Source organism: Pteronotus mesoamericanus, unplaced genomic scaffold (assembly GCF_021234165.1).
Source record: "Pteronotus mesoamericanus isolate MK-2021 breed Mesoamerican mustached bat unplaced genomic scaffold, CSHL_Meso_final contig_59, whole genome shotgun sequence".
NCBI lineage: Eukaryota > Metazoa > Chordata > Mammalia > Chiroptera > Mormoopidae > Pteronotus > Pteronotus mesoamericanus.
The window spans coordinates 6,456,714-6,468,121 of record NW_026555206.1 but is presented as its reverse complement, the minus strand read 5'-3'; the positions used below and the strand labels follow the sequence as shown (position 1 = coordinate 6,468,121).

Sequence of the window (11,408 nt, the reverse complement as noted above, 5' to 3'; positions counted from 1 at the left end):
CCACAGGCTGACAGCTCCTGTTACGCAGCACAGGGCCCTGGGCGCCCGGCTTGGCGCCCCCACCTAGCCCAGAAGAAACCAGGTCACAGGTGAAGGGCGGGTTGTAGCCATGGTGGGCGGAGCCAAGCCCAGGTCCCACCCAGGTTCTGCTGGCTGGAGCCCTGCGCAACTCCACTGCGGAGTGGTGGCTAGGCAATCATAACGCCTGCGAATGATAATAGTACCTTGGAGCGCTGACACTCGGGCACTTTTTCCGAGCCCTTCATGTGGATTAACCTGTGATAATAGCTAAGTTATCGAATCGCTTCTTTGTAGAAAGGTACATCACCTGCTCTCCATCCATCCTCATGAGGTGAGAACAGATTGTGGCGTGTGCCCCGGTTGTTTATGGGGCCCCAACTGTGAAGGTATGCCACCCAGGGCCGGGAGACTTGTGTGTCCTGGGGAGGGAAGGGCTGCGGCCGTAACCAGGGCATCACATCATGGTCCTGAAACGTTGCCAGGTCCCCACAACCCCTAACTTTAAGGTTCTTTAATCCACTAAATTCTCCAAGCAGGCGCTGTCAGGTCTCCCAAAAGATTTGCCTCAAGCTGGGAAAGCCCAATAGAGGAATGATCATTTTTCAACCACAGGAGCCAACAACACTCATACATAATGAAGCAACTCACACAAAAGACAGAATTCTTTCTCATTCTCCTGGGAGAAGCCCCTCAGCCCAGGGAATCTCAGAACTGCCCAAACTACCCAAACTATGGGCCGGGCTGGGGTGTAAACAGATGGGAGGGGGCTCACTGAGGAGCTCTCATACCCACCCAAAGTCTGGAGTTAGTCACCAAAAGAAATCCCAACCTGTTTTTTTTATAGGCATTTCTTAAGAACCCAATTCCTCCTTTTCCTCTTCTCCAAGGGAAATTGTGGATGCCCTGGACCAGCTGAAGGACACAGGGAAGGGAGGAAAAATATCTGATAGGAGAGGAACTCCCCTGTATTCCAGTGATAGCATCTAGGTGCTGTAAGAGGACCCAATGGGCAGGGTGGGAAGAGACTGTATCACCTGGTTAAGACAAGGCACTGTGGCCTCAAAATGGTGAATAAGCCTAGCTTTGTACACATCAGTCTGCCCCTGTACCCTTGGTGGTTACAGAGACCATTCCTGACTTCTCCAACCTGGCCCTTTTCCTCTAAACACCCCTGAGGTCTCAACTGGAGCCTCACTTCTCTGGACAGGTCATGACCTCCTGCTTGAAGGGATAGCAGAAGGATGGGGTTTCTTTACTTGGTATATTTAGGACTAAGCATAGCACATGCTTCATGCCCATAACCCTTGGAAAAACTGACACCTCTTAATGTAGCGGGATAACCTTGGGCAAGCCATTTATCTTTGTTCAGTATTCCTTAAGTTTTCAATCAGCAAAATGGTGGGATAGTACATCCCTGAAAGGGAAATGTAGAGATATCTGCACTGTAAACTCAGCACCTGGAAGCCTGCTCATCTGTTAATGCATGTTCTCCTGAGGCTCCACTGTTAAGATGGTAAAGAGGGTAATGTCACTGCCACGCTGTCATCAGCCCTGGAAGTGAAATACCTGAAACCGAATCACCCTGGCATCCTGGTTTGGGTGAGCAGTTCAGAGGCAGATTGGCTTTCAGAGCAGGTGAGGCTTCTCTTCTATTGTCCTAGGGAGGCAGTCAGCTAACACTACACTGCTAAGATGGATCTTGCCACGAGTAGGGTATCCCACAGCCTCCTGTATAGGAGGGGAGCCCAAGCAAACCTTCACTGACATTCAATACCTTCCTTGTTCTGTGTTCACTGTTTCCATCTTAAGGATATTAGTTCCTAGCCTGCCCATGGTTATCAGAATTCTTGTCCAACATTTCCAAGATTAGTATGTATACTCATATTATCCACTTTCCAAACTTACTAGAAAGTGGCACAAAACAACATATGCCTGGTTTTCTGTACCTATTTTTAATTTAGAACCAATGGAAGTAAGGAAGAGGATGATTGACTTACATGGGAGAGAGTATGACAGATGATAAGGTCCCTCAGTGGAGAGGGAGAAGGGTGGTCCAGGAAGAGGGGACTGCATGAGTCCAGGAATGGAGGCTTGAGACCCTTGAGGCATCTTGTTGTGGCTGGGGGGGGAGAGGAGGTAGGAACCAGGGGTGTGTTTGGGTGGCAAACAGCTGTAAATGTCAATGCAAATACCAATGGATATGCACTTATTTCTGGGAGGCAGTGGGGAGTCACCGAAGTCTTTTAAAAGAGGGAAGTGGCTTATTAAGTTTATGTTTAGAAATACCATTCTGGTGGCTGTGCAAGAGAGGATTAATTTTTTTAAATACAATTTTTTTAAGAACAGTTTTAAGTTCACAGAGTAATTGAGCATATACGGTATATTAGAGAGAGCTCCCATATGCCTCCCTCCCAGCCTAGTATTTTATTATTGCCTAGTATTAGTGTGGTATATTTGTTACAATTAATGAGCCAATATTGATACATTATTAACTAAAGTACATAGTTTACATGAGCATTCACTTTGTGTTGTACAGTTTTCTGGGTTTTGAAAAATGCATAATGTGGACTCACCTTTACAGTATTACACAGAATCATTTCACCCTAAAAATTCTTGGCACTTCACCCATTCATTACTCCTCCTCCCTCCCTGTGAACCTGACTTGATAGCTCACTTATTTTGGTAAGTCTATTTTATATTTTTCTTTAATAAATATTTACTGAACTTCTATATTAGTCTTCTCCCACAGAAATATAATGCAAGTCACAAATTTACTTCTTTTAGTGGCTGCATTAAAAAGGTACAAAGAGATGAAATTAATTTTAATAACATTCTGCTTATTAAAATATTTCAACATTTAATCAGTATAAAATTGAGGTACTTTATATATATTTTTGTATGAAGCCTTTGAAATCCAGTTTGTATTTATATGTCTAGCACTTCTCAAGTTGGACTAGCCGTATTTCCAATGCTCAGTGGACACATGCAGCTGGGCAGAGCAATACTGTGCTGGGGAGAGAGCAGGGATCAGGACAGGCAAAATCCCTACCCTCACATAGTTCACAGTCGAGGGCAGGAGTCAGATAATAAGTAAACTAATTTCAGAGAGTGATGTTATTGAGAAAATAATGCACCTGAATTATACAGAGAATGGGAAGTTGATTTAGATTGCCTGGGCAGTCGGGAAAGCCTTTCTGAGACTGAAATCCAAATGAAGAGGCACTAAACATCAATTATTTATTGCCACAATAATGCTGTAGAACAAACCATTCAAAAACTCAGAGGCCTAACATTAATAACCAGTTTTTATTGCTCATGAGTCTGTAAGTCAGCTGGGCTGTTCTTCTGGTCCCAGGTGGACTCACACATGCATCCGTGGGTGGCTGCAGGTCAGGTAGGTGGCTATGCTGATCCTGGCAAGGCTTGCATGCTTTGGGTCTGCTAGCTGTTGACTGGTGTTGGATAACCTCAGCTCTTTCCCACGTGGCTTTTCACTCTCTAGCAGGCTAGCCTAGGCCTGTTTTTATGGTGGAGGCAGGGATCCAAGAGAGAATGTGGAAGCATTCAAGCATTCTTAAGGCTCAGGCTCAGAACTACATCATTTCTGCCATGCTCTTTAGGCCAACACAATTTACAAGTTCAGCACAGATCCTTGCCTACAAAGTCACATTGCAAAAGGTGTGCATAGAGAGATGGAAAATTCAGGCAATTTTTGCTCTTAATCTCCTATATAACTTAAAAAGCTTTCAATTTCAACAGGAAGTTATAAAAATTCTACACTACTTACATGTGCCCAATATATTATCCTCAAAATATACAACCAAAAATACAACTACAGGGAGAAATTGGCTCTGGCTGGGTAGCTCAGTTGATTAGAGCATCATCCTAATATGCTAAGGTTGTGGGTTTGATCCCTGGTCGGGGCACATGCAAGAATCAACCAATTGATAAATGAAAATGACAAGAAAACTTAGGGGGAAAAAAAAGCTACAGAGATAATATGACAAAATTACTCTTTTATTGGGAAGTTTCAATGCGCCATTTGTAATTATTGGTAGGTCAAGCACACACAAAAAAATTAGTATACCTTTGTAAAGATATAGAGGACTGGAACACAATTTATGAGGTTTTTGGTCAACAAGTATTTATGGCGCACTCTGTGTGAAGCACTCTGTTCTAGATCTGCTGGGCATATAGCAATGAACAAAAGCCAACAATCCCTGTCCTCAAAGTTTATATTCTAGTGGAAGAAAACAAAAAATAAACAAGTTAATATGTAAAACAAGCATGATTACTTTGGACAGGTAAAGGATGTATGAAATGCTGGGATGGCAAGGTGAGGAGTAGGCACTACTGAGCAGACGCTTGAGTGAAGACCTGAGAGAGGAGAGTGAGTCATATGCATTATCTCCAGGACAAATGGTGGGAACAGCGAGTACAGTGGCCCTGATGGGAGCTGGTCTGGCAGGTTCTAAAAGTTGACAGAGGCAAGCTTGGCACTGTGGGAAGGGATGGGAGTAGTCAGGGGCCAGATCATGCAGGACCTTATAAGCCATCCTAAGGATTTTGGATTTTCCTCTTAGTGATGGGAAACCCCAGGAGGGTTTTTGTTTGGGGGGAAGGGGTGAAAACCCTGGGGAGAAAAGAGCTGTTTCAAGACAAGAGTCAGGTAGCCTGAGCTTTAGAGATTGCTGGGTACCAATCCTTGTCAGGCAACATGTCCCCAGGGAATTTTCCTAGTTTTGTCTTTCAACTACCTAGACGGCAGTTTATTTCCCAAAGGATATCACCATCTCCAGAGAACATATTACAATTATCCTGGAAAACAAGGTATTGGGATTATAATAGTATTTATTTTTTCAAGTCTCAGAATGAAAACCTATCTAAAGCAAGAACAAGACTCTGTAACTCCATAAAGCACCCCCTTCTCCATTGGGAAAACAGTTAACAATTTATGGAGTCACAGGTTACTGAAACTATTGTTAGTTTCAGGTCATTTTCCTTTCACAATATAATTTTACATGAAAAGAGGAAATAAACGGGTACATTTATTCAACAAGTATTTGTTGGGCACCTGCCATGTATCACACACTCACTCTTCTAGGTGCTAGGGATACAGCAGAAAACAAGACTGGCAAAGATTCCTGCCCTCACAAGGATGTTAAATGCGTAAGAGAAACATACCAAATATGACAAGTTAGATGAGAATATAAATGTTCTGGAGAAAAATAAAGTAGGAATAGTGAGCATTTGGGAATGTGAGTGTTAGAATTTAAAATAGGTTTGCCAGGGTGAGAGTAATTGAAAAGTCGTATCTGCCCATATGGGCAGAGTAGAGTTGGAGAGTGTCACAGAAAAATGGCAGTGCTTGGCCCACCTCTTGTAGGGCCTCATAACACAACCACCACAAGGTCCAAGTGTACAATTTATAATTTTATTCTATATTCTATGACAAGGAAGAACTTTTTGTAACCAATGTGGTAATTTCTGACTTCCAGTTCTTTGAACTGAGTTTTATAAGTTGTAATATACTTTACTAACATTATCAGAAAAAGACCAAACAGCTCTATTTAGCAACTCCAGTTCTGACAGTTCCCATGTCTGGGGTAGAACGAAGGCACAGTAATGGCAAAACAGATTCTTCTGTTTTCTTTGCAAGATTTTCTTTATTCAGCTAAAGCAAAGTGGGAGTCCACCTAAGTGGAACTAAAGGTCATGGATATTCTGCTCTCCTCTATGCAGCATACAGAAGGGGAGCCTGCTGTATCAAAGGGTGTAAGTTTGGCGCAGATCCAGGATTTCAGTTTCTGGCATAAATATGACAACAGGGAGAAAAAGCCCAGGCCAGCATGACTCAGTTGGTTGAGCGTTGTCCCACAAAGTCAAAGGTCGTCGGTTTGGTTCCTGGTCAGGGCACAGCCTGGGTCGCAGGCCTGAAAGGCAACCAACTGATGTTTCTCTCACACATCAATTTCTCTTCCTCTTTCTCCCTACCTTCCCGGCTCTCTAAAATGAATAATAAATAAATATATAAAATCTTTAGAAAAGTAAAAATAAAAAGATAAGGAAAAAATGTCAGATGTTTGCAAGCTTACAGTCATGCTAGCAAAGAAGAAAGCACCTACTAGCTACCTGCTGTGTGTGTGAAGTAGATCTGAATGAAGAGAACCAATCTAGACGGTGCAGTACAAACCAAGGGAGCTAAGCAAACAAAAGCAAAATAAAAACAAAACAAAAAGCTGGTTGCCTGTGTGTTACCTACACTAGAATCCCGTTTGCTCACTCTAGTGTGGAACTCAAGGCCAAGTAAAGGGAAGGGGGAGGGGCCTTCAGGGCATTTGCTTGCTACCTTGGAACGAAGGAGGTAAAGCCTGCAGCCCAGAGCCTGGACTTCCTCCAAAAAAGGCCCTACAGTGGGCAGGCTCTCCACTTGTCTCAAGTGTGGGGCATATAAGGGTGGAGAAGCCTACCATAGCTCTGCTCCATATTCATATACTAACCTTCCATATATTTAAACACACAATTTTTTAACTTTTTCTATTAGATCCAAGAATACCCACAATAATGGAAAACAAATATTTAAGAAAAAAAAATTTGATTTCCTCATTAGTTGCAATCCCTTGAGTGAATGCCAGCCTCTCTATTTCCTTACCTGTGAAACAGGATAACAGGCAGGGATGCAAATGAGGCTTTCCAGAAGAGCCTGGCATCATACTTGTTACAGAGTAGATTCTTAATGTCCCCCCTTCCCCCTCCTTCATCCAGACAAAAAATATCTGGCTGTTGCCAAATGCTATGGGTATACTTTAAATCAGTGCTTGTCAACCTTTAATGTGTGGACCAATCACCTGGGGGAATCCTGTAAAAGTGCAGATTCTGATTTAGTGGAGTTTGGTTGGGAGCAGGGACGCTGTGTTCCCAACAAGCTCCCAGGTCAAGCCTATGCTGCTGACTCCGAAATTATTCTTTGAGTAACAAAAATGTAACACTATTAAGTTCTATTACTTAACACTACTACTACTACACAAAAAGCCTTCAAAAGGGCTCCACAGATTGTCTATTTCTTTAAAAAAAAGGAACTCTTCACTTTAGCTTAGTGCAGTCACCGACCCAGTCAGTTCCCAGCACCGGCCAGGCCAGGACACAATTGAATTCACCCTGTGGTCCTGGAGGATTCACAGCACCCTTCTGCAGGAAGATTTTGAAATTGTCTTTCCACCACTTTTGGCTTTTTGATCTTAGCCTTTGCTTCTGATAATTACCCCGTAATTACCACCTACCACTGTGTCATTTAAATAATTATAGTAAGGGCAGTTTGCACCTCAGGGGGCAATCTTCAAACAAACTGATAAAACAAGATCCTTCGCTGATTTTTTTTTTTTTAAAAAGACAAAACTGACCTAAATAAAAAAGTTATGTGCACACCAACCACAGTGGAATATACTAACTTGTTTCAACTTCCATTCTCATTGGCTACCTAAGAGTTGATTTATTTTGAACCAAAGAAAGTACCAATGTAGCATTTGGAAAACTCTAAATGTCAAAATATTAATTTCGCAAGCAGTTGTGTGAAAGTAAAACGTTTCAACCACTCTAAGATCCACATTAAATTCCAATGGGGAAGGGCTACAGGATCTCTAAATTATTACTATTTTCTTTATTCGGAATTTTCCGAATATTTTGGAGAAACTTCGTATCATCTGGGTGCCTTCAAAGTAAATTATCCATTTTGCAGTGGGAGAAGCAGGCTTTTCACTAAAAGCAATGAGCAGTTTTCTAATTTCCCAGGTGGATCTCCAATAACAGCCCAACAAACGCAGGGCCGTCGGAGTCCGATAAATCGTGCCCCTCTCGGGAGGAATTGACTGCGCTACTCTCGAGTACTGTTTTACGTTACAGCCTTAAAAAACAAAACAAAAATTTACTACTTTTCTGAATAAGTGATACATTGATCAGGGAAAAAAAGTGGCACAAAAGATTGCAAAGCGAAAAAAGACTTTCCTCTCACTATCTCCCACCTCTTTGTCCTCCCCGACAATCACTGTTCATTTAACTTTTTATTATGGAAAGTTATACAGAAATAGACTGAAATAATGAGCTCTTGTGTACACATCACGCAGCGTCAACAGAAAACATCCCGCTGCCTTGTTTTATTCTTCCCCTCAGTTTCTATAGGAGTTAAAGTACATTCTAAGCACTAGCATCAGACCATTTTATCTGTCAAAAATTTAGTGTGTCTTTCTTTTTAAACATAACCACATTACCGTTATCATACCCCACAAGGTTAATGATAATTCCTTAATACAATCCAATATTCTCAGGCTCACTTTTAACGGGTGCGCGTGAGACGGAGAACTACGAAGGGCGGAGGTAAGGGGCGAAGGATTGGAGCGCACGCATTCGAAAGCTGCGGCCGGCAGGTGCCCAGCACCCCGGGCCTCCCCTTTCCCGCAGTCGTTACCTGCGCCAGGCCCGGTCGAGGGCAGCTCAGAGACGCGAGCTCCCGACTTGCCCACTCCCGCGCTGCGGCCCCAGTAGGCCCGGCGCAGCTGCACAACCCACCGTCCCCAGACACCGGCGAGTCCCTGGAGGGGAAACGATTGACACAGCTGCTTGCACTGCGCCCCCAGCCCTCCCCCGTGACACGTGCATCTCCCGGCGGGGCCGGGAGCTGGAGATGGCTCCTGAGCACGGTCAGACCCCAGCCGCGGGAGCTGCTCCGCCTGTCGCCCGCTCCCGCGCGGGGCTCTCAACACCCGCGACCTCGCGGACAGGGACTACAATTCCCGTCGGGCCTCGCGGCCGGGCCAATGGCGGGCACCGGAGCATGCGGGGCGCGGCGCCTGCGCGGCAGTTTGAGTAAGCGGCCGCGCGATTGGCTGCGGGGTCAGGCGGCCGCGCGGAGCCTGTGGGAAGTGGAGTGACGGAGCGAGCGGCTGTTGGAGGAAGGAGGTGGGGGCCGGGAGCGCAAATGGCGTTGAGATGGTTCAGGGCCCTGTTCAAACTCCAGCGCTGACCATTCACCGGCGGAAGCGGCGGCGCAGGAGACGGCGGCGGCCCAGCGGGGGCACGTAGCGGGGTCTGGTGGCCAGGGAGGCCTAGGCCCAGACGCGGTTGGCGGCGTTCAAGGCGAGGAGGGAAGTTGCGGTGCCGCCGCTCTCCCCCCCCCTTCACCGGGTTTCCTATTTACCGCGAGCGGAGTCGCGGGTTTTGACGGTGGTGGAGCCTCTTGCCACTCTTTGCGCACCAGCGGGCCCTGTTTTTCCGTGCGGGACTCCGGCGCCCGCCCGTGGGCCGTTGGGGGCGGGAGAGGCGGAGGCGGCCCGAGGCCAAAGCACCCGCCAGGCGCCGAGGGTAAGTGAGGTCTCGGGCGGCGGTTTAGGGCCGGAGCGAGCCAGTGAGGTTGAGGGAGGCAGGGTTCTGGTTGGGGGTGATGAAGGTCTCGTTAGCTCACCCACCCGGCTCCTGAGGAAGTTGAGCAGGGGAACCTGAAGAACTCTCCTTTTCCTTTATTATTTGCCCCTTTTCTGAGTTCTTTCTGTGCGGCTGCATTTACTTCCCGCCCCAACCGCGGTCGAGTGTGTTGGTTTCATCCCTAAATCCTCGGCCGTCTTTTCCGTCGCCCCTGGCTGCTACCGAGGCCTTACACTGCCCTGGGGATTCGGTGGCAGAGGCTTCCGGGGCGTCGGAAGCGACATCCCTTTCCTGGGCGATGGGGGCGGGGAGGAGAAAAGTTGCGTGAGCTTCCAGCCGGAGGGCGGGGGCGCCTACCCACTGCCGTACCGACGGCCCGCAGGTGAGGCTTTCTGAATGGTTAGCTTTACCCTTTCCGGCTTTCAGTTCTAAAGGGAAGCTCTTAAACCTTTGGGGAGCCGAAAGACTCTAGATGCGGGATGTGGATGGGGTTTGGTAAGTGTGAGGACTTTTCATCCCAGCGCACTTTCCTAAAAATTCGACCTGGCTTTGGGCTAAGGAAGGAAAAAACCCATCGACCGAAAAAGACTAGTTTTGAATCATTCTTTCCTTCATAGTAGGAAGATAGTCTTTGGAAGTGGAAGCCTGAGCAAGATAGCCTGGGTACTTGAAATAATACTTAAACATATGAAGTAATACTTAAAATATAATGTCAAGTATATCTGTACACAGTTTGAATTTATACGTACTTTACGATAGTGCCTTAAAAAAAAAGACATGAAAAACTGTAAAGGAAAGCAAAAGGAGATATTATATAATGAACTCCCACGTATTCATCTCTCAGATTTAATTAAGTTTAACTCCACTAAAATTTTCTCGTTTACACGCTTTAGTTTCCACACCCCTTAAAGTGAGCGAATCGTTGGCATTATTTCATGAATATTTCAGTATATCTTTGTAAGAGACATAAATTCCTTTTAAAAATAAAAGTATGATTTTTATTTAACTCCTTAATATCAAATATTCACCTACAGACTTTCAACTTACAAGGAGGTTCTAGGACCGTTTTTGCAATGAATTTTTCTGGTGTGGTTCTAAGGGAGCTCAAGTCTGGATTTTTGGCTTGGTCTCCAGTCAGCATTTTTAGGTCATTACCGTGTAAGTGTATCCAAAACATTCCTGCTTTGTTGGGGTGTGTGTAAATGTAGGTCTGTAGATCTGGGCTTTACATTCTTGGAGGAATGAAAATCACTTTATTTTGTAATTCTTGCAGCTGCCAAATGTACTTAGTTTTGGTTAGGCTGCACTTCAGAAAGACAAGATTCTTTAGTCTAAGTCTACAGTAGAAAGGAAAATAGATCTCCCTTAACAACAAGTTTTGTGATATGTTAAAAGATTTTCAAACAAACTATGGATTCTTAATGCAGATGTGTGTGATGACTAAATTAATTATTATTTTGTCCAGTTAGAATTGGCTTCTAACCATGTATTAGAGGGTGAAATCCTCTACTGAATATATATAAGACTAAGTTTATACTGATTAAATTAGTAAAGGGATAATATTTAAAAGGTGCAGATCAAGACATATTCAAAAGTATGACTTCGATATCATTCCAGTTGTTGTAAGGGTGAAGATTTTTTCAATCTCCTAGGCAATTTCTCATTTTTTTCTAGTTATACTTAAATATTGATATTTAAACTTTAGAAAGTTAAAGAGAAAGAAATGGGTAAGAGTTGGTGGTGGTTGGATAAAGTACTGTAACTTTAAGTGTTTGATTCATGTCCTAAAAATTTTTGTCATAGTATTTGTCATTAAAATGTAGTTAAATCAGGTAAATCAATGTATTTTATAAAGTGAAGTGAAAATTAAAGTTACATGTTTCTATTGCTTCCTATAATAATCCATGGACCACTGTAATATGCTGGAGTTCTCCAGCTCCAGAAAATATTTCAGCAGTGAGCGCAATGCTGTA

The 11,408-nt window shown here is 44.4% G+C and overlaps 1 protein-coding gene across 5 annotated transcripts in view; it reads left to right on the top strand.

The window, feature by feature from the left end:
* The first annotated feature begins 284 nt into the window (after nucleotides 1–284).
* WAPL (WAPL cohesin release factor) overlaps nucleotides 285–11,408 on the top strand; it is a 92,902-nt gene continuing 81,778 nt past the window's right edge. For 2 of the 5 annotated variants that reach the window (XM_054580470.1, XM_054580466.1), the window contains exon 1: nucleotides 8,982–9,375. The gene's annotated coding sequence lies outside the window, so the exon portion shown is untranslated. The other 3 variants (XM_054580468.1, XM_054580467.1, XM_054580469.1) reach the window with 3 other exon arrangements.